The 27,897-nt window shown below is 38.6% G+C and overlaps 1 pseudogene; it reads right to left on the bottom strand.

Annotated features, from left to right (window-relative positions):
• Nucleotides 1–412: 412 nt before the first annotated feature.
• LOC134387323 (DDB1- and CUL4-associated factor 6-like) lies at nt 413–27,897 on the bottom strand (annotated as a pseudogene).

Here is a 27,897-nt window from a genome sequence, read left to right as displayed (position 1 = left end):
ATTTTTTATCTTAAAACAACTAACATCTTTAATTAGAAAGCAACAAACATGCAAATAGCAAGTGTAGAAATGTATTTGAACCAACATTTTCACTATAATGAAATACCCTTCCACATTGATCCAAGTGCCCACATCTGAAGGTTAGGGAAAATATCGTACTTTGCATTTTACAGCACTCCTTATACACAGCAAAAACTTTAAAAAACATTTTGCTAGTTTTGTTTTACCCACTCTCCCAAATTCATGCACATAATCATTCCAAACCAAAATTAGGCTGTCCCTCCAAAAGAGAGAAACTCAAAAACATCACAACCTTAAAATTGCCCTAAACCTCTCTAAAGAAGAAAATATAATAAATGTCGTATACAAATTTCAGAACATCTAAGTGCTTGCCATAAAGGGCTGATATTCCTCATCCTGTATTTTCATTCCCCTGTCCAGAGCCTTCTGATCTGTCACCCTTCAACTGGTCATCTCAGATGTGATTCAGTGAAGCCAACATCCTCAGCGTGAAAGAGGCTGGAACTGTAATGGTGTTTCTAGGCTCTTCAAGCATGAGTTCGTTTCGAGTTATAACTTTGTCAGCAAGTTTTCAGTTAAAAATCCTTGACCTTTGTAGTGGTGACCAGATAATCTATGCCAGATGAAGCTAGAATTGGGTCAGATGGATGTGGCTGCAGGCAGTTTACCACATGATTATCAGCTTCCAGAAGCATTAAGTGTTCAGCAGTGTGCCAATCCCAGATGAAGATATGGCCACAGTCAGAACCACTCACTGCAAAAGTTAGCACCCCAAAATTGGCTTCTTTTATGATTGTCTCAGAGTTGTGATGGCCCTTATAAACCATCTTTACTAGTGGCCTTCTAATGTTCAAAGTATCCCATTCTTCCCTTTCTTTCCTTTCTTTTCTCTGCCTGAAGAAATCCTAAATGTGGGCAACAGCAGAGCATCTATCACCAGGTCCTACTCAAGACCTTGAACCTGGGACCAGGACAGGGTCATCACCACTGCATCTGTGTCCTAGAGAGTAGAGTCCCTGGTTGATGTTTCTTCATGAGCTGAAGGCCCGATGGCTTCTGTTTGGGAATGAGGCTCGTGAGGAGTTATTTTGATTGGTAGCCCTCTCAGTGCTAATATGTTCTGAAGTTTCTGGCTCCTTGTCTTTTTCAGACAAAGTGAATTCTTCTGGACCCCCACAAAGGCTATCAAGATTGAGGTCATTCCATTCTCCTGAGTTGGAATCCGATGGCTCAGCTGTGCACTTATCTGATTGTGCTATATCTATAGGGTTCTGAACTGCAGATGTACTTTCCTGATATTTTGTCACATCCTCTGATGATTCTTCAAGAGCTTTTGTTTCACTCTCTTCTTCTGGTGGCTGCACTGAGCTTGTGGGACCAAAGATTCCTCCTGACACTCACATTTGCAATAGCTCCCATTTCCTCTAGAACTCGAGGCTGTACTGCTCCATACATCTGTACAGCTTGGTTTTATTGTGCTTGTAGTTGTTCCTTCTGTGCTGTAGTGCAGACTTAAAGCTGGGTCACCTGCCCCTGCTTTAGGGCTCAGATTTTCATTATTGTCATCAGACTGATGATGTGTGGAGTGCCCAGATGCCTCAACAGACTTCCTTTGTTCAGTGTGTGGGGAAGATAGCAAAGGAACAGAATAAGGGCTTTCTGTGGCAGATGAAGATGATGGCTAATGAACCCGAGCTGATAACGTAGAGGATGTAGAAGGGGGAAGAAGTTGTTTGGCTGGAGTATCTACTTCCCTTGCAGTTTCACCTGCTTTCAAATCAGGACTTGACGGGACCATGGGAAGAGCTGAAACATCTGACTGACACGTCCCACCTCTGGGTCGAGATCTTCCTTGCCCCCTCTTGCTTTGTGCCACTTCACCTGCTTCTTCAAGCCATCTTGATAACACATCAGACATTCTCTGCATCAGTGACACATTGGGACTTTGCTCTCCATCTCGTTCTTGTTCACTCTCAGGCCTTGCTCTGGGTCCAGTATCTGACCAATCAGCACGAAGTCTCAAATGCTTAACTGGAGGCTGTCATAACTCTCCCCTCTTCTGCAGAAGGAGTTTGAAGTTCTTGTGCTGTATCATCTTTTGGGTCAAAAAGATATATATATAGAATCTGAAGAGTAACAAGAATCTTTTAACTATCTTCATGGTAACACAGAGAAGTCACTCTGCAGGACTTATTAAGATGGGAAGGGATAAAATGAGCAGCCATCCCAGCAGTCCCTCCACTTGCATAATTCCCTGTAGCTCTTTCGCCCAGCATTCGCCGATCATATATTCATACTGAGCTGTCAGAACAACCAACGGCAAATATGGCATTGGTAGACAAACAGCTACAGATGTGGCACTTAATTAAAATATCATCTTTACAATCTTCTTTTGGGCAGCTAGTTTTGATGCATGTGTCAAACCATGTAACAGCTCCATCTTCACCACAGGAGAGAAAAGTGTGAGGATCATTTGGTACAGTTATAATCTCATAGGTAGTTCCAGAATGGCACGCAATTTGGCATTGTCTCTTGGTTTCTGCGTCTTGGTCAACATTGGTATAAAATGTCACTCCATCTCCAGAGCAGGATGCAATCTGCTTATCATTTGTACATGGTAAGAACTTTGCACTAAACATATTTGCTTGGTGTCCTGAACAATTGTCAAAACCTTTCCACTGTAAGGATTGCTAATTACTAACTTAGTGTCACCGGAGCCAGATAAAATCTACTCTCCAGTGTCTTTCCAACAGATCGTATTAACACAGCCATCATGCACATTTAGGGTTATTTCAAGTTTTCATCTTTGGGTAAATTTTCTTCTTCCTAGGTAGCGGCTCCGCAGCTGACATGGGTCCTCCAGACCAAGGGACTTTTTCTCACGTCCCACTACAGGTGTGGGTGGGAGCCACTGGGTAGATGAGACCACCGCGTGGGTGAAGGGACATGGGCAGGGTGCGGGCGGATCAACACCTACTGTTCTGGGTCTCTTGCTTGTCCATATAAGGTTTAGAATCAGTTTGTCAGTACTCAGAAAATACATGTAACTTGGTGGTATTTTTACTGGGATTGCATTGAATCTATAGATCAAATTGGGGAGAACTAACATCTTGACGGTGTTGAGTCTTATTATCCACAAACGTGGACTATCTGTCCATTCATTGAGTTCTTTGATTTCCTTCATCAGAGTTCTATAATTTATCTCATAGAGATCTTCAACATATTTTATTATATTGTACTCATACCTAAGTCTCTATCTTTTGGGGGTGTGGGGCTCATGTAAATGGTATCATGTTTTTAATTTCAAATTACACTTGCTCATTGCTGGTACATAGGAAAGTGATTGGATTTAACCATGAATCCTGCAACCTTGCTATAAGCGCTTATTTCAAGAAGCTTTCTTTTTGTCTACTTTTTCAGAATTTCTACATAGATAATTGTCACCTGTGAACAAAGACAGTTATATATTTTTTCCTTTCTAATCAGTCAGTATCCCTTTTCTTTGCTTTTATTGTCTTATTGATGTTAATCAGTTTTTGAAATGTTTAAGCGGGACTAGTTCAAGTACAATAGGCATAAAACTGTAGTCTGAACTGCAGATTTCTGAGCAATGTCCATAACATAGGCCTGGTTGGGTGGATGTTAGCGTTGTTTGATTTAAGAACCCTGGGACTGCATCTTTTTTTTCAGGCCCATTGAGGGGATGGCTCATGAGTGTAAAACATCTTCAGATGAGATCAAAATGCTGATTGATATTTCTACTGGGAGGACTACTTGACTGTCAACTTCTAGAAGCCAAAGTTTACCTGGTTTAAGGTCCATGGTAGGAATCACGTATGAATCCATGTTTAAGTCTTCATAGTCCATGCATTCATAACTTCAGTATCGTTGCTGGCCTGTGGTTTTAACAGTTAGATAGGGGTTGTTGACTTCCTCTATTATGCATAGAATTTGTAATGACGGTAAGGCATTAGTATGGTGGCGGGTAAGATGGTTCATACTGTCTCTACTTCTAGAGCATCTATAGTGCTTGTGTGGGTTAACTTGGTTGTTAATATTAGAGAAATAATACAGAGGACTAAAGAGCTGATTAGGAATATGATTATTAGAGTATGATCGTGAAAGTGCAGGCGGTCTTTTATAATAGGTGATGTAGCATCTTGGAAACCTAGCTGAAATGGGTATGCCATAAAGATGTAAAGGACTTCAACCTATAAATAATGAACTTTGACAAAGTTGTGTAATATTTTCACTAATATCTTATTTCTTGAGAAAGTAATAGTGGTTATGGGATTGGCTTGAAACCAGTCTTAGGGGGTTCGATTCCTTCCTTTCTTGTTCTAAGCTTTCACATAAGTGGGGTCTTCAAATGTGTGCTATGGTGGTGGGCAGCTGTACAGTCAGTCTAGGTTTGTAGTTGGGAGTTCTACTGCTGAGACTTCTCATTTTGAGGCAAAGTCCTCTCAGATTATAAAAATTGTTAGTATTATTGCTGTTAATGAGATGAATGATGTCAGGCTGGGTCACAGACCCCTCATATGCAGACTGGGTCACAGACCCCTCATATGCAGACTGGGTCACAGACCCCTCATATGCGGGTCGTGAGCTAGGTAATTGGAAAAAGATCCTGGGAGCTGTTGGCAAGGTTGACATGCTTTATTCAGATGCGAGCTCAGCTCCCAGTGGATCAGAGTTGTCTTTTATACTAGAGTCAGATAGCCAAGGAACACCTGGGTGCACATGCGCAGTTAACATATTTACATCAGACGGGCTGAGTCATGCTCAGCCAGATATGGGGTGAGGGAGCCTGACCAGTCAGTCTCCGTTTTCGTCACAATAATCCCATACTGTATTTCATGTACTATGTGAATCAGGGTAATCAGAGTATCACTGTGGCATCCCTGATAGTCCAAGGAAATGTCGTGGGAAGAATATTAAATTCATGCCTATGAATATAATTGTGAAATGAATATTGGCTCAGGTTGGGTCAAGGGTATAACCTGAGACTAAAGGGAACCAATGGACAAAATCCCCTGTAATAGCAAAGACGACTTCTATTGATAACACACAGTGAAAATGTGCTACAACATAGTATGTGTTTTGTAGGACAATGTCTAGTGATGAGTTAGCTAATACAATCCCTGTAAGACCTCCTACCGTAAATAGGAACATAAACTCTAGGGCCCATAGCATGGCTGGGGCCCATAGCATGGCTGGGGACCATGTGATATTACCACCTTGTAGTGTGGCAGCCACTCAGCTAAATACTTTTACGCCTGTGGGGATGGCAATAATTATAGTAGCTGATGTAAAATATGCTCATGTGTATACATCCATTCTTACTGTAAATATGTAATGTGCCCATACAATAAAACCTAGAAACCAATTGACGTGGCTCAAACTATTCCTGTATAACCAAATGGCTCCATGTTGCTTAAGTAATAAGTCACAATAGATGAGATTATTCCAGTGCTCACCAGGATTAGGCTATAGACTTCTGGGTGACCAAAGAATCAAAACAGGTGTTGGTATAGAATGGGATCTTCTCCTCCTGCTGGATCACAAAATGTGGCATTAATGTCACAATCTGTTAATAGTATAGTAATACCAGCTGCTAGTAAGGAAGGGAGAGAAGTAGGAGTAGAGCTGTAATTAATACTGATCATACAAACGGGGGGGGTGGTATTGAGATATAGCAGGAGGCTTCATATTAATTGTAGTAATGACGCTAATAATTCCTAAGATAGAAGAGACACCTGTTAGGTGTAGGGAGATAATTGTGATATCCACAGAGGCCCTGGTGTGAGCTAAGTTTCTGGCCAGAGGTGGGTCCACAGTTCATCCTGTTCCGGCACTGACTTCTACTATCGAGGAAGCAAACAGGAGCAGAAATGATGGGGGAAGGAGTCAGAAGCTTATGTTATTTATTCGAGGGAATGCCACGTCTGGGGATCAAATTATCAGTGGAACTAGTCAGTTACCAAATGCTCCGATCATAGTAGGCATTACCATAAGAAAGATGATCACAACTGCATGGGCAATTACAAAGACATTATAAGTTTGATCATCACCTAAGAGAGCATCAAGTTGGCTGAGTTCTGCTCGGTTTAGAAGGCTCAAGGCAGTTCCCACTATCCCAACTCAAGCACCAGCCAATGGGTGTAATATGCCAATATCTTTACGGTTTGTTGAGGATAGTCAATGATTAATAAACATAAATACGAGGTGAAAAAAAGGTAAGATGGCCGAGCAAGCATTAGACTGTAAATCTAAATATAGGGGTTGAGCCCTCTTTTTGCAAAGCCTCGAGGAGATTAATCATACTGGATTACAAATTCAAAGCAGCAGCTTCCATTCTGTCAGGGCTTCTTTTTCCCCAACCTTTTCCCCCAATGGTGGGAGAGGTAGATTGAAGCCAGTTGACTAGGGTGTTTAGCTGTTAATTAATTTTTCATGGAGTTGGAGCCCACTAGTCTAGTGAAGACTTAGCTTAATTAAAGAGGCTGATGTGCATTCAGTTGATATGAGATAGAGTCTCGCAGTCCTTAAAGTCAGAAATTAAGTGAGAGGCACTTAAATCCTTAGGGCTTTGAAGGCCCTTGGTCTATTTAACCTAAATTTCTCGTTTAGGGCCAATGATATTGGTGTGAGAGGGAGTAGGAGTGTTGACAGCACTGTGAGTATTGGTAGACATAAAGTTTGTTTTACGTTTTCAAGCTGTCATTTTGCTTTTGTGTTATTAGTTGTTGGAAATATCATGAGTGATGTGGAATAAATTAGACGTACCTGAAAATATAAGTTGGATTATGCTGCTATGGTTATAAATGCTGGCATAATAGTGTTATTATTTTTTGTTAGTTCTTGAATAATAATTTATTTAGGTTAGGTGTAAATCCTGTAAGTGGGGGTAGCCCTCCTAGTGATAGCAAGGTTAGGAGGATTGCGGGGTCAATTAGTGGCATTTTATTTCATAAGAATACTAGTGATGATATGGCGAAGTCTGTGTTTAGATTAAATATTATGAATACAGTGACTGTTATTATGATATAGCCTACTAAGTTGAGGATTATGGTTGAAGGGTTAGAGATAAAAATGGCTATTGTTCAACCTATGTGTGTGATTGATGAGTAGGCTATAATTTTTTGTAGCTGTGTTTGATTAACTCCTCCTCACCCCCCTGCTAAGCTAGATAGAATAGCAGTCATTAGGATAATACAGGGGTCAAATAATGGTGATATTTGAGATATGATCGAGACGGGGGCTAATTTTTGTCATGTTAATAGAATTATGCCTGATATTAATGGGACTCCTGTGTTACTTCTGGGAGAGGGAGAGTCCTAGTTTTATGACAAGTGCTATTGCAAATAGTAGTATTGCTGTAAAGTTATTTATGTTTGTAATTTTCCATTGTCCTGAATTTATTATATTAATTATAATAGCTATTATTAAGAGTATGGATCCGTTGCTTGTGTGAGGATATGCTTGGTAGCTTCTGCTGATGGTGGGTTTGCCTTTTTGATTGAAATAGTTATGACTAAAAGCTAGCATATTTATTTCTAGTCCTATTCAAATTATCAGTCGAGGTGAGCCAAATATTGCAAGTACAGTCCCTGTGAATAGGGTGGATAGAATTATGAGGGAGATTATGGGGTTAATTAGTATGGGAAGGCTATGAACCAACATTTTGGGGTATAGGCTCAATAGCTTATTTAGCTAACCTTACTGTAGGATATAGTGTAACAGGTAGCATGGAGATTTTTTAATTCTTTGGAGTATGTTTGATTCTTATGTTTCTAGAAATAAGAGGGCTTACACCTCTAATTATTTACTCTCTCAAAGTAACTCTTATCAGACATATTTCTTAAGTTTGTCGTGGGATGCCTGGTAGTAGAATGGGTGTTGAAATGTATCGTATGCACAGAGCTAGTGTTAGTGAGAGGAAATTTTTTCATAGAAGATGCGTGAGTTAGTCATATTGGAATCAGCGCTAGGATGCTCAGATCCATAGAAACAGAGCTGTTAGAAGAAGTGCCTTAATAAAAAAAAAACCATTTGGAAACATTTCTGGTGCAGAGGTGTTGTGGAGCGCTCCTAGAAAAAGAATAGTAGTTAAAGCATCTATTATAATGATTTTGGTGTATTCAGCTATGAAGAAAAGGGCAAATGGGCCTACAGCATATTCAACAGTAAACCCTGATACAAGTTCTGATTCTCTATCTGTTAAATTGAATGAGGCTCAGTTGGTTTCTGCTAATGTTGAGATAAATCACATCATAGCTAAGGGTCATGATGGGAAAATTAGTCATATATATTCTTGAGTAACAGTTAAAATTGACAGGGTATAGGATCCATTCATTAATAATACTGACACTAAAATAATAGCCAGGGTCGTGACTTCATATGAAATTGTTTGGGCTGCTGCCTGTAGAGCACCAATTAATGCATATTTTGAGTTTGAGGCTCATTCTGATCAGAGAAGTGAGTATACAGCTAGACTTGAGTTAGCTAAGATGAGCACTATTCCTATATTTGTGTTAATTAATGGGTGGGGTATTGATAGAGGTACTCATATGGTAAGTGCTAGGGCAAGGGCAAGAGTGGATGCAATATCATATAAGAGAACGGATGATGTCAGTGGTCATAGTGGCTCTTTAATGAAAAGTTTTATTGCATCAGCAAAGGGTTGGAGGAGGCATAGACATCAACAGTATTAGGCCCTTTGTGGAGTTGCATGTGGCCTAGTATTTTCTATTCTATGAGGGTGAGGAATGCTATTGAAAGGATAATGTGGATGATGTGTAGAAGGAGGTTAAGTACATGCACGATAAGAAGAGGAGTTGAACCTCTGATTTCATAAAGTTTTAAGTTTTATGCAATTACTGAGCTCTGCCATCCTGACAAGCCCTGCTCCTGGTCAGGGCACATGTAATAAGATACTGGGTTAATATTACATCGCCCATTAAATTAAAGGTGCTTTTTAGAAGTGGGCTTTGTTTCTCTTGTCTTTTCATACAGGGAGAAATATAAAGATAGATAGAAACCGACCTGGGTTTCTCTGGTCTGAACTCAGATCACGTAGGACTTTAATCTTTGAACAAACAAACCTTCAATAGCAGTTACACCATTGGGATGTCCTGATCCAACATCAAGATTGTAAACTCTATTGTCAGTATGGATTCTAAAATAGAATTGCACTGTTTTCCCTAGGGTAACTTGTTCGGTTGATAAGTGGTTTGGGTCAATTGATGATAGCATCACTTGGACTGGTTTAGTCTAAGTTTTAATCATTCAGAAATTGTGTTGTGCTCTGTGGTCACCCCAACCGAAATTTTTAGCTCATTAAGGTTGTTTATTATTCCCTGAAGTTGGGTTCAAATTATTTTGCTTGAGCTAATTAATTAAAGCTCCATAGGATCTTCTTATTTTGATATCCCCACCTCTTCATGGGGGGAGGGGGTGTCAATTTCACTGATTAAAAATAAGAGACAGTTAAACTCTCTGTGGCCTTTCATGCAAGCCCCTGCTTAAGGAACAAATGATTATGCTGCCTTTGCACTGTCAGGATACCATGGCCGTTGAACAGTGTCACTGGGCAGGCAGTGCCTCTAATACTTGTAATGCTAAAGGTGATGTTTTTTGTAAATGGGCGGAGTTTGAATTTGCCGAGTTCCCTTTGCTTTTTTAAATCTTTCCTTATAGGCGTTCTTGTGTCAGATTAACAATTAGGGGTATAAGCAGTTCTTTGATTAGGTCTATTTTATTTTATTGTTAGTTATCACTGGGCATCCAGTCTGATATAGGCTTATGCAAGGAGAATTGACTTCTTATCACTTATATTAACAGTATTTCTTCTATTTATAAATAGATTAATCCAGTTAAATGTTAGGAGTCTGTATTGATGGTGTTTGTGGTTGTTGAGCTTAAATGCTTTCTTAATTGGTGGCTGCTTTTAAGCCAGTGGTGGACAATTAATAATTTACTCTCTGCAAAAGGTTGTTTCCTGTGTCTAAAGAGCTGTACCTCTTGATATTAACACTTAAATTTATATTTAGAGTAGAATGCTCTTTAGGCAGATTTAAAGTTGAACTGAAATTCTATACTGGATAAGCAGCTACCACCAGGTTCGATTAGCCCTACTCATGAGTCTTCTCACTATTTTGCCACATACAAGAGTTTGTTCTTGTAACTGCCTATAAGTAGCTAGTCTGATTTTGGCTTTTTTGGCAAAGTTCTCTTCGTTAAAATTGTTCTAGTTAATTCATTATGCAAAAGGTACAAGGGGGAAGCTTTGCTGTATAGTACTTGAATTTGCTCTTTCGTCTTTCTCTTATGGCATTTTCTCTATAGTACCTGAAAATATTTTCTATCTCCCATATTTTTTATTAAGGGCTAAGTGGTTTTATTTAAGTTTTTTTTTTAAGTTTGTTGTTAAGTTTGGGCTAGATTTGTTCAAAGTGGTCAGTTGATATGAAACCTTCTGGGTGTAGACCCGATGCATGAGTTAAGCTGTACTTTGAAATTATCCAAGCACACTTTCCAGTACACTTACCTTGTTTCGACTTGCCTCCTCTATACATCGATAATTACTTTGGTAAAATTTTTGGTTTGCTGTGATAGTTGAGGAGGCTGATGGGTGGTGTGTGTGTGTGCCTTATGACCTTTTTAAATTAAGCTCTCTATTCTTCATTTACTGCTAAATCCTCCTTTAATTCAGTTTTCATAAGGGCTGTTTTGAGTGGGGTATTCTAAGCTAGAAGACATAGCTCATTTCTTCCCATCACGTGAGCTACACCTTGACCTAGTGTTTTTATGTAAGTACTTGTGCTTACTTTTATCCCTTTTTTTAGGGTTTGCTGAAGATCGTGATATATAGGCTGAGTTGGCAAGAGATGGTGAGGTATATCAGGGTTTATCAATTACAGAACAGTCTCCTCTAGAGGGATATAAAGCACCACCAAATCCTTTGAGTTTTAAGCTGTTGCTGGTAGTACTCTGGTGAACAACTTTGTTTATTTACTTATTTAGGTTTATGGCTGAGCATAATGGGGTATCTAATTCTAATATGAGTCTTAGCTGTTGTGTATTCAGAGTATATAAAAGTCACTTTTGTAGTTTATTTTATCCTTGGCTATGGCTTTTTACAGCTTATACAAGGGTTAGCTTAATTTTACTGTTTATATTCTTAAACTCGCTTTATGCCAGATTTTATTGATTTGGGTTAATCAGATGACTGTGGTAGCTGGCAAGAAATTTACCAGCCCTGGGTTAATATGGCTTAGTCTAACTTTCATTCATTGCTTAATTCTTGTCATTGCTGTCCTGTGGAAGTGCAGTTGAGGAAGGCATTAAGAGCTACTGGTTAGTGAGCTTGATGCCTGCTCCTTTTGATTATTATAACCTAGGGGCATTCTTACTGGGGGTGCAGATACTTGCATGTGAAATCCTATTAACGATCAATGAAATGGCTAGGACCAAACCTATGTGTTCATGGAGCCTTAAGGACCCATCTAGGCATTTTCAGCAGCTTGGTTTAGTTGTTCAAGATACATTAACTTTGGTTTATTTCTTCAGCTCTGCCCTGCAGAGCCACGTTTGCTACACTTAAGTGCTATGTAAGTATTGGAGCAAAATTTAGTAAACTTAGTAAGAAATGGAAAGTAATTTCAGCCCAGTAAGCCTAAATTTTGGCAAAATTTGGGGCAAAAAAGTTGCTTTACTTAGGAGTTGGGCTGAAACTTGGTTCTAGATGAATTTATTAATTAAATTGAAGAGTGGTATTATGATATTCTAGCTGACCATAAGTATAAGGTCTTGGTTTGGGGGGTTTGGCAGGAGACCATTTATATTTATCATATGATGATGCTAGAAAGGGGGTGGGGGTGTGGATTTAATCACTACATATACAATAGTATATACATATGTGTACATATATGTATGCATGGATATGGACATATACAGTGTGTCTTATTGCTAATGTCCAACAAACATGAATCAATTAGTACCTTATGGTTGGTATGAGAGTAAAGAATATTGATTTATAAGTCTAGCTACGATAGACTTGACTGCGTCAAGGCCCTCTCTGGCCATGTTGAGTGACAGCATCCCCCCAAATTAAAAAATACCAAATGGCATGACACCACAGTTATGTGTGATCATAGCCAGCAGTCCATGGAGATGTCTTATTTAAGGGGAAGAGGTGGGCAGTCTTCATTATATGGCCCTGAAGTAAGAACCAGATGCCAGGTATAGTTTCATGCTAGAAACCCTCAAGTTTCATGGGCCTGGGGTGAAGAGGGGAACACTTCCTAGGTGGGTTGCTGATTTCTCAAAGCTTACTAACAAAGGTACCACTATTGGAGGAGATATGCATGTTGTCTAGAAATGATTTGATTTAATGCTCTATGTATGATCAATAATGATATGTCCTATGTCCATTAACGATTAATGTAGGTCAAGGATATCCACATTATACGTGTGTTGTACTCTACAGTGAACCATTGTATGTACTATGTACCGGGTATAATATAATGTGCCTGCTTCTATGCATAGGGCAAACAATTTCTTTTTTTTTTTTTTTTTAATTTTATTATGTCGATATACATTGTAGCTGATTATTGCTCCCCATCACCAAAACCTCCCTCCCTTCTCCCTCCCCCCCTCCCCCCCAACAATGTCCTTTCTGTTTGCTTGTTGTATCAACTTCAAATAATTGTGGTTGTTATATCTTCTCCCCCCCCCCCGGTTTGTGTGTGTGTGTGTGTGTATGTGTGTGTGTGAATTTATATATTAAATTTTAGCTCCCTCCAATAAGTGAGAACATGTGGTATTTCTCTTTCTGTGCCTGACTTGTTTCACTTAATATAATTCTCTCAAGGTCCATCCATGTTGTTGCAAATGGCAGTATTTCATTCGTTTTTATAGCTGAGTAGTATTCCATTGTGTAGATGTACCACATTTTCCGTATCCACTCATCTGATGATGGGCATTTGGGCTGGTTCCAACTCTTGGCTATTGTAAAGAGTGCTGCGATGAACATTGGGGAACAGGTATACCTTCGACTTGATGATTTCCATTCCTCTGGGTATATTCCCAACAGTGGGATGGCTGGGTCGTATGGTAGATCTATTTGCAATTGTTTAAGGAACCTCCATACCATTTTCCATAGAGGCTGCACCATTTTGCAGTCCCACCAACAATGTATGAGAGTTCCTTTTTCTCCGCAGCCTCGCCAGCATTTATCGTTCATAGTCTTTTGGATTTTAGCCATCCTAACTGGGGTTAGATGGTATCTCAATGTGGTTTTGATTTGCATTTCCTGGATGCTGAGTGATGGTGAGCATTTTTTCATATGTCTGTTGGCCATTTGGATATCTTCCTTAGAGAAATGCCTACTTAGCTCTTTTGCCCATTTTTTAATTGGGTTGCTTGTTTTCTTCTTGTAAAGTTGTTTGAGTTCCTTATATATGCTGGATATTAATCCTTTGTCAGATGTATATTTTGCAAATATTTTCTCCCACTCTGTTGGTTGTCTTTTAACTCTTTTAATTGTTTCTTTTGCTGTGCAGAAGCTTTTTAGTTTGATATAATCCCATTTGTTTATTTTTCCTTTGGTTGCCCGTGCTTTTGGGGTCGTATTCATGAAGTCTGTGCCCAGTCCTATTTCCTGAAGTGTTTCTCCTATGTTTTCTTTAAGAAGTTTTATTGTCTCAGGGTGTATATTTAAATCCTTAATCCATTTTGAGTTGATTTTAGTATACGGTGAGAGGTATGGATCTAGTTTCATTCTCCTGCATATGGATATCCAGTTATCCCAGCACCACTTGCTGAAGAGGCAGTCCCTTCCCCAGTGAATAGGCTTGGTGCCTTTGTCAAAGATCAGATGGCAGAAAGTGTGTGGGTTGATTTCTGGATTCTCTATTCTATTCCATTGATCAGTGTGTTTTTATGCCAGTACCATACTGTTTTGGTTATTATAGCTTTGTAGTATAGCTTAAAGTCAGGTAGTGTTATGCCTCCAGCTTTATTTTTTTTGCTGAGCATTGCTTTGGCTATTCGTGGTCTTTTATTGTTCCATATAAATGTCTGAATAGTTTTTTCCATTTCTGAGAAAAATGTCTTTGGAATTTTGATGGGGATTGCATTGAATTTGTATATCACTTTGGGTAGTATGGACATTTTCACTATGTTGATTCTTCCAATCCAAGAGCATGGAATATCTTTCCATCTTCTTGTATCCTCTCTAATTTCTCTCAGCAGTGGTTTGTAGTTCTCATTATAGAGATTTTTCACCTCCTTGGTTAACTCTATTCCTAAGTATTTTATTTTTTTGGTGGCTATTGTAAATGGGCAGGCTTTCTTGATTTCTCCTTCTGCATGTTCACTATTGGAGAAAAGAAATGCTACTGATTTTTGTGTGTTGATTTTGTATCCTGCTACTGTGCTGAAATCATTTATCAATTCCAACAGTTTTTTTGTAGAGGTTTTAGGCTGTTCGATATATAGGATCATGTCATCTGCAAACAGGGACAGTTTGACTTCATCTTTTACAATCTAGATGCCCTTTATTTCCTTCTCTTCTCTGATTGCTCTGGCTAGTACTTCCAACACTATGTTGAATAGGAGTGGTGAGAGTGGGCATCCTTGTCTAGTGCCTGTTCTTAAAGGAAAAGCTTTCAGCTTTTCCCCATTCAGGATGATATTGGCAGTGGGTTTGGCATATATGGCTTTAATTATGTTGAGATACTTTCCCTCTATACCTAACTTATAGAGGGTCTTTGTCATGAATGAGTGCTGAACTTTATCAAATGCTTTTTCAGCATCTATAGAGATGATCATATGGTCCTTGTGTTTGAGTTTATTAATATGGTGTATCACATTTATTGATTTGCGTATGTTGAACCAACCTTGCATCCCTGGGATGAATCCCACTTGATCGTGATGAATAATTTTTCGTATGTGTTGCTGTATTCTGTTTGCTAGTATTTTAGTGAGGATTTTTGCATCTATATTCATCAAGGATATCGGCCTGTAGTTTTCTTTTTTGGTTATATCTTTACCTGGTTTTGGTATCAGGATGATGTTTGCTTCATAGAATGAGTTTGGGAGATTTGCGTCCGTTTCAATCTTTTGGAATAGTTTGTAAAGAATCGGTGTCAATTCCTCTTTGAATGTTTGGTAAAATTCTGCTGTGAATCCATCTGGTCCTGGGCTTTTCTTTGTTGGGAGCCTTCTGATAACAGCTTCAATCTCCTTTATTGTTATTGGTCTGTTCAAATTTTCTACGTCTTCACGGTTCAGTTTTGGGAGCTTGTGTGTGTCCAGAAATTTATCCATTTCCTCCAGATTTTCAAATTTGTTGGCGTATAGTTGTTTATAGTAGTCTCGAATGATTCCTTGTATTTCAGATGAATCAGTTGTAATATCGCCTTTTTCATTTCTAATTTTGGTTATTTGAGTCTTCTCTCTTCTTTTTTTTGTTAGCCATGCTAATGGTTTGTCAATTTTATTTATCTTTTCAAAAAACCAACTTTTTGATTCGTTGATCTTTTGAATTGTTTTTTGGTTTTCAATTTCATTCAGTTCTGCTGTGATCTTAATGATTTCTTTCCGTCTGCTAACTTTAGGATTGGATTGTTCTTGTTTTTCTAGTTCTTTAAGGTGAAGTGTTAGGTTGTTCACTTGCCATCTTTCCATTCTTCTGAAGTGAGCATTTAATGCAATAAATTTCCCCCTCAATACTGCTTTTGCAGTATCCCACAGGTTTTGGTATGATGTATCATTGTTTTCATTAGTTTCAATAAACTTTTTGATTTCCTGCTTGATTTCTTCTTGGACCCATATGTCATTAAGTAGAATGCTGTTTAATTTCCATGTGTTTGTATAGTTTCCAGAGTTTTGTTTGTTATTAATTTCTAGTTTTAATCCATTGTGGTCTGAGAAGATACATGGGATAATTCCAATTTTTTTGAATTTATTGAGACTTGATTTGTGACCTAATATGTGATCTATCCTGGAGAACGATCCATGTGCAGATGAGAAGAATGAATATTCTGAGGTTGTTGGGTGGAATGTTCTGTAGATATCTGCCAATTCCAATTGGTCTAGAGTCTTGTTTAGATCTTGTGTTTCTCTACTGATTCTTTGCCTAGATGATCTGTCTAATATTGACAGTGGAGTGTTCAGGTCATAGGGCAAACAATTTCATGCACAATAATACATATATGTAAAAGTTTATCGCCATTGAGTACATTAATTGATTTTCAAATATTGAATCAACCTTGTGTTCCTGAGATAAGTACCACTTGGTTGTGGCGTATTATTTTTTACACACTTTTAGATTCAATTTACTAATATTTTGTTGAGGATCCTTACATCTATCCTCATGAGAGATTTTGGTCTATAGTTTTATTTTCTTGTAATGCCTTTGTCTAGTTTTGGTATTAGTTTAATGCTGGCCTATTAAAATGAATGGAAGAAAGTGTAGAGAATTGGTATAATTTCTTCCTTAAATGTTTGGTGCAATTCATCAGTGAACCCGTTTCATCCTGATGCTTTATGTTTTGGAAATTTATTAATTATTAACTATTGATTTGGTTTCATATATATATATGCCTATTTAGATTAGTTTCTTCATGTGTGAGTTTTCACACATATGTCTTTCAAGGAGCTCATTCATTTCATCTAGGTTATCTCTTCATTTCTGATGTTAGTAATTTTTCTTCCCTCTTTTTTTGTTAGCCAAGCTAGAGGCTTGTCAATTTTATTGATCTTTTCAAGATCCCATTTTTGGTTTAGTTGATTTTTCTCTACTGGTTTTTTCTTTTTAATTTTATTAATTTCTGCTCTAATTTTTATTTCCTTTTTCATCTTATTTTGGATTTAAATTGCTCTTTATTTTCTAATTTCCTAAGGTGAAGTTTAGGTAATTGATTTTAGATCTTTCTACTTTTTTTAGCGTATGTATTCAATGCTATAAATGTCCCTCTCAGCACTGTTTTTGTTGCTTCTCACAAATTTGTTAGTTATGTTTTTCTTTTCATTTAGTTCAAAATATTTTTTAAATTTCTCTTGAGATTTCTCCTTCGACCCATGTATTACTTAGAGGTGTGTTGTTTAATCTCCAATACTTTGGGATTTTCTAGCTATCTTTCTTGTATTGCTTTCTAATTTAATTTCATTGTGGTCTGAGAGCAGACGTTTTATCGTTTGTATTCTTTTAAACTTGTTAGGATGTGTTTTATGTTCATGATGTGGTTCGTCTTCACGAATATTTAATTGAGCTTAAGAAAAATGTGTATTCTGCTGTTGGATCATATAGTTTATGGAAGTCAGTCATCTCCAATTGATTGATTGGTAGTTTCTTTGAGTTCATCTATGTACTTACTGATTTTTTGCTTGCTGGATCTATCCATTTTTGATAGAGGGGAGTTGGAGCCTCCAAGAATAATTCTTTCTTGCGGTTCTATCAGTTTTTGCTTCACGTAGTTTGACACTCAGTTGTTGGGTACATGCATTTTAAGAATTGTTGTGTCTTCTTGGAGAATTGACCCCTTTATTATTATGTAATAGTCTCTTTGTCACTGATAACTTTTCCTGCTCTGAAGTTTGCTCTATCTGAAGTTAATATAGCTACTTCCACTTTCTTTTGATTAGTGTTGGCATGGTATATCTTTCTCCATCCATTTACATTTAATATATATGTCTGTTTAAAGTTGGTGTCTCACAGACAACATACAGCGCTTTTGTTTCTTGATCCACTCGGACAATCTCTGTCTTTTAATTGGTACATTTAGACCATTGATATTCAAAGTGATCATTGATGTTTGGATTACCATCTACACCATTTGTTACTGTTTTCTATTTCTTGTCCAAATTCTTTGTTTCTGTTTTTGTCTTGCATTCTTTTTCTGCCTTTTGTGGTTTTAATTGAGCTTTAAATTATTCCTCTTTTTCCCCCTCCTTTCATAGCATATCAGTTATACTTCTTTTTTTATTTTGTTTTTAGTGGTTCTCCTAAAGTTTGCAATATACATTTACAACTAATTTAAGTCCACTTTCCAGTAACACTATACCACTTCAGAGGTAGTACAAGCATCTTATAATAACAAAATAATCCTAATTCCTCCCTCCCATCCCTTGTATTAATGCTGTTATTTATTTTACTTACACATAAACATAGATATGTATGTATACATATGCATGTAAAATTGAATACATTATTGCTATTATTTTTTGAACTAGCTATTATCTGATAGAATATGTTATACAGTTTTTGTTTTACCTTCACTTACTCCTTTTCTAATGTTCTTTCTTTCATTATGTAGACCCTAGATTCTGACCTACATAATTTTAATTCTATCTGATGCACCTTTTTAAAACCTTTCTTGCAAGGCAGGTCTGCTACCATTAATTCCTCCAATTTTTGTTTGTCTGAAAAAATCTTTATTTTTCCTTCACTTTTGGAGGATAATTTCACAGGGTACAGAATTCTAGGTTGCTCTTTCTCTGTCTCAACACTTTAAATATTTCACTTTACTCTCTTCTTGTTTGCACGGCTTTTAATAAGAAGTCTACTGTAATTTTTATCTGCACTCCTCCACAGATATGTTTTTTTCCTCTGACTTCTATCACATTTTTTCTTTATCTTTGATTTTCTGTAGTTTGTTTATGATATGATCATGAGTAATTATTTTGTTTATTTGTTTTTTGGAATTTATTCTGCATGGAATTTTCTGAGCTTCCTGGATCTGTGGTTTGGTGTAAGACATTATTTGTGGAAAATTCTGTCATTATTATTTTAAATATTTCTTCTATTCCTTTCTCTCTCTTTTCTCCTTCTGGTATTTCCATTATGCATATGCTATACCTTCTGAAGTTGCCCAACAGATCTAGGGTATTCTGTTCTTTTTATTTTAGCATTTTTTTTTCTTCTTTGCTTTTCAGTTTTGGGGATTTCTACTGAGATATCCTTAAGCTCAGAGGCTCTTTTCTCAGCCATGTGCAAACTACTAATGGGGCCATCAAAGTCATTCTTCGTTTCTTTTACAGTGTTTTTGATATGTAGCATTTTCTTTTGGTTCTTTCTTAGAATTTCCATTTCTCTGCTAACATTGCCCATCTGTTTTTACATGCTGTTTACTTTATCCTCTAGAGTCCTTAACATAGTAATCATAGTGGTTTTAAATTCCCAGTCTGATAATTTCAGCATCCCTGCCATAGCTGAGTGTGGTTCTGATGCTTGCTCTTTCTCTTCAAACTGTGATTTTTGCCTTTTGGTATGTCTTATAATTTTTTCTTGATAGCTGGATGTGATATACTAAGTAAAAGAAACTGTGGCCTTTAATAATGTGATGGCAAGGTGTAGGGGAAGGGGAACCATTCTGTATGTCTATGATTAGTTCTGTCCTTTAGTGGACTCTGCCTCTGAGTTTTGAACTTCACAAGTGCTTCTCAGCTGTACACCACCGCCACCAGCACCCCCAGATGAGAAAGGCTGGCTGGAGTGGGTTGGAGATGAGGTTTTTCTTCTCCCACGTAGAACTGGCTGGAGTTGGGATTTCCCTTCCTCTAGGTCAGTTAGGCACTGGTTAATTTCTCTGTATTTTTCAATGGTTCTTTTTTCCCTCCCCCTGTTGAAAGCATGAGGAGATTTTTTCTCTGGTATTCACTGTGAGAACGTGGTTGAGCTCCAGGAAGTAAAACTCCCAAAGTGTGGGGACCCTCCTATAACGAGGTCCACCTGAGTTTTTGATTCTCAGGCTGAGACTGAGACACGCTGAGCCTCCCATAATTCATCAATTACAGCTTCGATTTTTTCTGCCCTGGCGCTGGTTCCTGAGGACGTTTCTGCTCACCGGCTTCTTTTCCAGTACTTTGTGATTCTCTGTATTCACCCGTCTGTCTCTCCAATCTTGGGGGCAGTGGTTTGCCCTATGACCTTACTTCTCCACTAGATCAAAGAAGAATCGTTAATCTTGCATTATTTAGCTTTTTATTTGTTGTTAGAATGGAGTGGTGACTTGGAGCTCCGGTTCATACATGCCAAACCGGAAACCAGAAGTCTCCAATTGCTTATTTAGAGCCAGTTATCTATCGCTATGAGAAAGAACAAAACTAGAAGATAATTTTGAAGGTTGTTTTGATATATAACGAGAATTAACTAGAATAAATTATTTTTGTAAATGTATTTCCTGATGCTGGGCTTGAGGTGTTTTATTGACTGTTCTTGTGATGCAGACATCATCATGGACTCAATGAAGTGTGTTAAGAATCTGAAAGCCAGACAGACTAATATCTGTCATTTTTTTTGTTACCTTATAACTCAAGGGTATCTGAAACATTTGAAGGGGGCTCCAGAGATTTAATACAAACTAGATGGAGACTTAATATCTTTTTTTTTGGAACACAAAAATGTCATATTTAATAAGCTAAAAAACCCAGAAATTTAAAATTACATATTTGTAAAAAAAACTTTCGAAAATAAGATAAAATGAAGGCATTTTGAGACAAATAAAAATGCAAAGAATTTTGTCACCAATACATTCAATTATACGTGTAGGATCCAAAAGTTTCTTAAGTTTTTTCCACAATTTTTAATTTGTGTATATATTTTTAAATATTTCTTTATTTTTATTATTTTTATTTTATTTTTTATTATACATACATGTGGGGTACAATACTTGTGTTCAACATGTGGTAGTTAGATCACTACAGTTAGCTTATTCATCATTGCAATACGCAATCATCCTTTGTGTCCGTTGACATTACCTCCCATCCCCTCCCCTTTTCCACCTCTTGCTTTTTAAAAGTTCAGCATATTACTGTGATTGTTGTTTCTTTCTTTCTCTCTGCCTCTCTTTATTATTCATTTGTTTATTTATGGATTCAGCTCCCAGTTATGAGTGAGAACATGCGGTATTTCTCCTTCTGTACTTGAGTTCTTTCACATATGATAATTTTCTCCAGGCTCATCCACATTGTTGCAAATGGTAGAACCTTTCAGCATATATCTAAATCAACTCAAAATGGATTAGACACCTAAATATAAGGCCTGAAACTGTAAAACTGCTAGAAGAAAATGTAGGAGAAATGCTCCAGGATTTAGAACTGGGCAAGGACTTTATGAATAGCACCCCAAAAGCACAGTCAACAAAAGAAAAAAATAAATGGGATTCTATCAAACTAAAAAGCTTCTGCACAGCAAAGGAAACAATAGAGTGAAAAGACATCCTACAGAACGGGAGAAAATACTTGCAAAATATACATCTGACAAGGGATTAATATCCAGAATATACGAAGAGCTCAGACAACTTTACAGTAAAAACCAAATAATCCAACTTAAAAATGGGCAAAGGAACTGAATAGACATTTCTCAAAGGAAGACATACAAGTGGCCAACAGGTGCATGAAAAAATGCTCAACATCACTAATCATCAGGGAAATGCAAATCAAAGCCACTTTGAGTTATCACCTTACCCCAATCAGACTGGCTATTGTAAAAAAGGCAGAGAATAACAAATGCTGGTGAGGATGTGGAGAGAGAGGAACCTTCCTGCACCGTTGGTGGGGATGTAAATTAGTACAACCATTATGGAGAACAGTATGGAGGTTCCTTAAACAACTACAGATAGAACTTCCATATGATCCAGCAGTCCCACTCCTGGTGATATATCCAGAGGATTGAAAAACATCAGGTTGAAGGGATACCTGCACTCCTATGTTTATTGCAGCTCTATTTACTATAGCTAGGCGATGGAACCAGCCTAAATATCCTTCGATGGATGACTGGATAAGGAAACTGTGGTATATACACACAATGGAATACTACTCAGCCATAAAAAAGAATGAAATTCTACCATTTGAGACTTAATATTCTGATAAAATAGAAGTAAAATGCTTGGTGATCAAAAGGCTTTGAATATTTTCTTTTGGCTTTCTCATATTTTAATAAGAGGTTTGTATGTAGGTCAGTCATAATCACCCACAATTCTTTATTACATAATGCAACCTATATGATGTTCAAACGTTTTTGGAATACAGATTTATAGTTTTTTGAAAATAACTTAGTTGCTGTCTTACTGATATATGAAATCAATATAATTTACGTATTTGCTACATAGAGGTTTTAATGTTAGATCAGCCCACTAAGACAAATTATTATGTAGCCTTGGTGTGTCTTAAGTTGTCAGAAATGTTAGTAAGTTTAATCATGAAATATGAAAAAAAAAGATGGTTTTCAAAGTGCAAAACCATCAGTTGCCCCTACACTCTCTTTCATCAATGAAATTAGATATTTAGCATTAGATGCTTATTATTTGTTATGACGGTAAATTGGGAAGGATTTAAGAAGAATACCATATTGTAATAATTAATAGAGTGTTATACTTAATTTTAATTTTTTCTAAAATCTTTATTTCCTGAATTATGCAAGAGACACTACATTAACTTCTCCCATGAATATGTTTGAAATCGCAATGAAATAATACCTCCTAAGATGATCTAGCCAGATTAGTCTCTGCCTTCTTTTTGCTGTTCAGAAATCCTTTACATCCGTAAACTCAAGTGGAGAAGAACTATGGTATGCGTTTGACATCATGTGTTTTCACCTTTTGCAGGATGACTTGAAATCTATACCACCAGCCATAATATCTAGGGTAAATACTAAATCTTCCTTTCCAAACTGTTGTTGGACCTTTTCCCATATATATAGATCCTGAATCATATGAAAACTTACCTTTCTCTCCTGACGTACATTCAATTTATCAATCTTTGAGACACTGGGTTTCAAACAGCCATGCTTGATTATCTCCCATTTGGTTTCTACAAGATAATGACCATCTTCTACTTCCCCCCGCACAACACATGCACAAATTGTATGTGAGTAGTTAATTTTATATGAATGCTTTTGTGTTACTTTACATATATGAACTTAAAAGAGTAAAACTTTACCCCCCATTTAAAGGGGTGGGATCTATGCCTATGAGTGAGGTCATTGCAGGTCAGTCATGTGTCGGGGGTGGGGGAATCTGCAAGCTTACTGAATATTGGAACTCAAAACCGGGAGTTAAACAAGGAGACAGGCATTATTTCTGAATGAACCAAATATGATGCAAATGTTCCTTTGTTACACCATCCTCTGAGGTATGCCCTTGAGGACCCTCTTCAGATAGTAAAATTTCCCTGCAGCTCTAGGATCTATTAACTCAAATGTATCATCTTGAGAGCCTTGTGTCCCTGTCCTGAGCTATAAGCTGGTGCCATAAACTATTTAGGAGAGAGTAGATAAAGACAGTCTATGGCTGCAGAAGTGCCAGGAAGACTTCTCTAGTTCTAAAGAATCAATGAGTGAGTGACTTTTTTCTCATACAGGAATAATTGCTCACTCTATCAAGTCTTTTCTTTTAGAAATAAATTCTATTTCTTTATAAATTGCCCAGTTTTAGGTATTCTGTTACAAGCAACAAAAATGAACTAATTCAAGTCCTTAGCATATTAATCTTAGTTTAAAAGAAGGAAAGTCCTAGTTTGATAATTCCAACATTCCTGCCATATCTGATGCTTGCTCAGTCTCTTCAAACTGCATTTTTTCTTGCCTTTTAGTACACCTTATAATGATGCACTAAATAAAGGAAATAGGCCTTTAGTAATGTAAGGGTAAAGGGGGAGGAGAGGGGAAGTGTATATAGCACTATGGTGAGGTCTCAGTGTCCTTAGTGAATCTGTGCCCCTGGACTGTGAACTTCACAAGTGCTTCTTAACCTCTTCCTGCCCCTCCCCAGGTGGGATGGCTGGAGGGGGCTGCACTTGGGCATTTCTCTCCCCCAGGTCAACTAGACTCTGATAAAACTTCAAAAAGATTAGACTGTATAAAATAGGTCCTCCTAGGGCAAGTCTTGGGAAGAACAGACTGCTCTGGTGTATTTCAGAATGGGTGCTTTTCTGTCACCATTGCTGAAAGCACAAGAGGATTTTTTACAATCTTCTCTTTGAGAACTTGGTAGAGTTCCAGGAAGTAAAACTCCAAAAGCTTAGGGTTTCCCAAGACTCAGTCCCCCTGGAGTTTTTAACTCTCGGCTTGTCCACACTGAAGATAGAGTATCAAGTCTTTTTGGAAGCAGTGAAAATGTAGTGGAAAGAACAGTAAACTTGGAGTCAGAAGACTTGGGTATGACCTGCTTTTTAGTTTTAGCAAAGTTTTTAACTCTGAATTTCAATGTCCTTTTCTGGAAATTGGAGTTAATTACCATATTTTATGGGAATTAACTAAGAAAGCATAAAATTGTGTTATAAAAGACAGCAACATAAAAATAGCAGTATTTAATGTTAGCATTATTTATTAATGAGTTTTAGGAAGTAATAATTAGTAACTACTCAGAAAGGTATTTCTGTTTTTCTATGTGTAGAACCCAACTCTTTCCAGTAAATAATACATGTAGAAACTTATCGGTGTACTTAAATTCATTGTGCCTCCGTGTATCGCAGGTGCCCCAAATCTGAGAAGCACTTGCAATGTGTTTGCCTGTTCCAAAAAACTCACACAGTATTTCAATGGGTAGGGACATCATTTTATTAGATTTACAGGTGTTGCTGATGGTTTCCAGACAGATAGATAGCCACACCTCCATGGGGTACATACAACAGTTATATAGAACAGATCAAAGCAGGGGTGTTAATGGTTTGCAAGCTTATGCACAAATCCTCACCCAGCTCACAACTCAGAGCACCCGGGAGATCTGGCTGACTAGATAAGTTGACCTACTTGCTACTCTCCTGGCACCAGAGTGCTTTAACACCAGCATCCTAATTCATTTACTTAGGGTCCCTGCTTCCTCCATTCTTCCATGTCTTAAAGGGAACATACATTTCCTTGGCCAGGGGTAGTTTCCCAGGGGGGAGGGGAACCCTGGTATGCGCAGGGAGGGGGAACAGGTCTATGTCCAGCATGTACCCTACATTCCACCCCTACACACGACTGTTCCACCCTCACAGTCTTTGTGCCACATTAGTCTTCTGTATGTCCCTAGGTGGAATAGCAAATTGTGCATAGTCAATAGCAGACCCAACGTGGCAGATAGTAGGAAATCTGAGCAGACCCAGCAGACCGATCTATTATGTACTCAGGCCAAGATTGCAGCCCACTGAAGATAGGCGTTCCCTGTGGTCATACTAGGGATGATAAAGATCTTTAACAGGTACTAAAAGAGGTAAGTCATGTTCATCAGGTGACACACAAGTGACAGTTTTATCTTGAGACAATATAGTTACACTAAGGGGGGCTTCCCCAGCTTAGCATACCAAACTCTATCAGGTCCAGGGGCTATTTAATCTATAATGGGGGGGGGACCTGAAAACTCCAGAGAGAAATAATAATAGTCCCTTTCTGTATAATCTGGTCTGTGGTGTTGTGACATCTCAAGGTATTTTGCCCATTGTCCTATCACTGCTGGAAAGATCTCTAACCCCCTTTCTATTCCTTCACCCCAGGGAGAACCAGCATGGTTCAGTTTGAATTTCCCAGGGCCAATGGATTGTACTGACTCCAAGGCCTATGTCTTGAGAGGCTGGCAACAAGTTATTTTTACCTCCCCACTGAAGTCTTAGTGAAGTCTCTAAAGTCTTAATTTGCAGTCTTATAGCTACTGTCCAAGGCTGCATCAGTGTGTCCAGCGGGGAGGGGGCATCCAGATCTGGGTCTCTCATTCAGTGTCCACAGTGCTTCTGCTAACCTCATTGTCCACCCCTGCAGGGTGCACTGTTCCATCTTCGAGGCCTCCTTCTGCATTCCATTGTATCTTTCTGTGAGGCCTGCTCCAGTGGGACTATAGGTAAGGTGAAACTTCCAAATGATGTTATGGGCATCAGCCCATTGTTATATCTGTTGTCCGTGAAATGGGTGCCTTGATCACTCTCAGTGACTTCAGTGCTTCCATAGGCAGCCATGAGCTGTGCCCGTCCTCTGATTGTTGTTCTCTGGGTGGCCCGTTCGTTGGGGTAATCTTGCATAATACCTGTACAGGTGTCTACACAGGTCAATGAATAACGAGACCTTTCTGATAAGGGGAGTAGCCCTATATAGTCTATTTGCCAATGATTCAGGGGTGCATCTCCCCTACACACCTGTCCCATCTCTGGGGGAAGCTTGTGTGGGTGTCATTCCATGCAGACAGGACAGTTCTGACAGGCAGTCACAATGTCAGCATACCGGACTGGTAGCTCCCAGGCTTTGGCCACTTCTCACAGTGTCTTTTGCCCAGCATGTTTCATTTTCTTGTGTACCCAGGCAGCCACATCCTTGGCGGGGCTTCTTCTAGCCATCGCACATGGGCAAGGGCGTTGGCCTCATCATTGCCCGGGCTGCCCAATGGGTTGTGTCCAGACCCATGGTTCATAGTCACTGACTTATGTTGGCTGATTGCATATATATCTTGCCACATGTCCTGACTCCACAGGGGCTTATTCATGATCAACCAGTCCTGTTTTTTCCACTGGGGCAGGCGCAGTGTGAGCACCTTAAAAACTGCTCAACTGTCAGTACAGATGGTTACCGGGCCTTTCTCTTTAGCTCTCAACATCCATGTTGCTCACAGTTAAGCCCACTGGTTGCTTTGCACAGTGCTATCATCCACCCAGACGGTATCAGTTGATGGTTGGTATGCAATGGCTTTCCATCAAGGGGGAATACCTTCGACAGGAGCTGTCGGTATACCAAGCCTCTTCTGGCACAGGCAGCACATGTTCCTTAATGGGCAAGGGAGTCAGTACTGTGGTTTCAGTGGGCACAGCATCTGAGTCCATAAATGTGATGGTCCCAATAACTGCTGTAGTTCGTGGCTCCAAGGACTTGTGGATAAATTATTGTATTGTTGTAAGTTGGCACGCCACTTGGTCACTATAGTCATCTGAGCACTGGAACTGCAGGGTCACATAGAGATGTCATAACTCTATCCAGCAATTGGCAATGCAGTCCTCACTGTCACAGCTGCCTGTCCAGTGGCTGATTCTGTAGCTAGCAGTGCTTGACGAACAGCATTTACTTGTTCAATGGGGCTATATTGGGCCTCTGCTTTTTACCACGTCAGGGACCAAAACCCTACGGGGAGGCGAGCTTTCTCCTGTCATTGCCATAACCCCCAAGCATAGCCCTCCTGGGAAATATTTACATCCAATTCACAGGGTAGTACTGGATTTAGGATGACCAATGCTTGCACGCCCCCTACTGTTGCTTTTGCAAAACCGAAAGCAGCTTGGCACTCAAAAGTCCAATCCTATCGTGCTAATTCTGATAGATAACCCAGGTCCCTGGATCTCATTTTGGTTTATGGTCCATCCCTTTCTCTGCAGGTGAGTGATAAGGGATGGTATAGCTTCCTCCAAATCTGTAAGAGAATCAGAGGTTAGCATAATGTCATCAATATAATGGACTAGTCTCACTGACAGAGCCATCCGTTTTTCCAAGTCTTCCATGACCATCCTGTGGCAGACGATAGGACTATGCAGGTGGCCCATGGGCAGAACCATGAATGTCCAGTGGCATCCTTCCCTCATGAAGGTGAATTGGTCTTGACTATCTGCATGGATATCAGTACTAAAGAAACCATTAACCAAGTCTAATACAGCATAATATGTTCCCAACTGAGTTCCTAATTTATCCATAATATCAATAATATTAGGTACAACCATATGTAAAGGGAGAATTACCTTGTTTAGTTCCCTGGAGTCCACCGTCATTCTCCAGGCGCTGTCTGGTTTATGGATGGGCCACACAGGGGAGTTATATGGACTATGGGCTAGGCATATGATTTTCACCTTGGCCAATTCCAGTATAGTTTCCCCAATTTCCTGGTGAGCCCCTAGCAACTGATACTGCTTAGTTGCCAT

Source organism: Cynocephalus volans, chromosome 10 (assembly GCF_027409185.1).
Source record: "Cynocephalus volans isolate mCynVol1 chromosome 10, mCynVol1.pri, whole genome shotgun sequence".
Taxonomy (NCBI): Eukaryota; Metazoa; Chordata; class Mammalia; order Dermoptera; family Cynocephalidae; genus Cynocephalus; species Cynocephalus volans.
The sequence above is the reverse complement of the archived record's forward strand: the minus strand, read 5'-3'. Positions and strand labels throughout refer to the sequence as shown.